This window comes from Lactuca virosa, chromosome 1, assembly GCF_052849685.1.
Source record: "Lactuca virosa cultivar CGN04683 chromosome 1, Lactuca_virosa_CGN04683_v6, whole genome shotgun sequence".
NCBI lineage: Eukaryota > Viridiplantae > Streptophyta > Magnoliopsida > Asterales > Asteraceae > Lactuca > Lactuca virosa.
This window is the reverse complement of record NC_136426.1, coordinates 201,803,064-201,804,049: the sequence shown is the minus strand read 5'-3', so window position 1 is coordinate 201,804,049 and position 986 is coordinate 201,803,064. Positions and strand designations below refer to the sequence as shown.

At 42.3% G+C, this 986-nt stretch overlaps 1 non-coding gene across 1 annotated transcript; it reads right to left on the bottom strand.

The window, feature by feature from the left end:
- Positions 1-448: 448 nt before the first annotated feature.
- LOC145151785 (small nucleolar RNA R71) lies at positions 449-555 on the bottom strand. The gene has a single exon (XR_013732340.1). It is a non-coding gene; the product is annotated as a small nucleolar RNA R71 (small nucleolar RNA).
- Between the last annotated feature and the right edge of the window lie 431 nt (positions 556-986).

Genomic DNA, 986 nt, shown 5'->3' with positions numbered 1-986 from the left:
CGAATCCGAACGAGAAGAAAGCGAATTTGAAGAAAGCGATCTAGAAGGCAAACCCGATAACACCATGACTAACATTGATGAAGTTCCCATGGGTGAATGGAAGAAGAAAATGCGTGAAGATACCGGCCCAAGACTCGTGCAACCCGCGATCCCTGCTACTGCCAACTTTGAACTCAAGGGCCACATAATCACCCAACTTAAGGAGATTCCATTCTTTGGAAAAGACCACGAAGACGCGTACAAGCACCTAGAAGAGGTCAACAACATAGCCGATCACTTTAATTTTCCTAATGTGGCCCGCCATACTGTTCTGCTTCGTATGTTACCGGTCACGTTTAAAGGAACTGCAAAAGATTGGATAAAATCACTCCCTCCAGGATCCATCACTACATGGGCCAAGATGAAAGAAGAGTTTATTGACCAATTTTGCCCTTCATCAAAGATATCTAAGCTGAAGAAAGCCATAGCCAATTTTGAGCAACAAGCTCGAGAATCACTTTATGAGGCATGGGAGAGGTATAAAGCTTTATTAAGGAATTGCCCACATCATGATCTAAATAGTCAACAAGAAGTCTCCATTTTTTATGATGGAGTCAACGTGACAACAAGGCAACTCCTTGACTCGCAAGGACCACTCACGAAAAAGCCACCCCCGGTGATCAAACAATTGATTGAAGAATTCTCTATGCACTCTACAGAATATCATAATCCTAGGAATAATCCAATTAGAGGGGAGGTGAATTATGTTTTTGAGGACATGGCGGAAATGATGGCAATGTTGAAAAGCATGGATAGGAGGATGGATAAGATGGATCAAACAATCCATGCTATTCGGGTGGGATGTGAGAATTGTAACGGACCTCATCTTACTAGAGATTGTGATTTGGACGAGAATGGTAATAAGAAAGTGCAAGTATGCTACTCCAGTGGTGATCGATATGATGAAGATTGGTGAAAACCCAAGAAAGAATGGCTTCCTTATGATG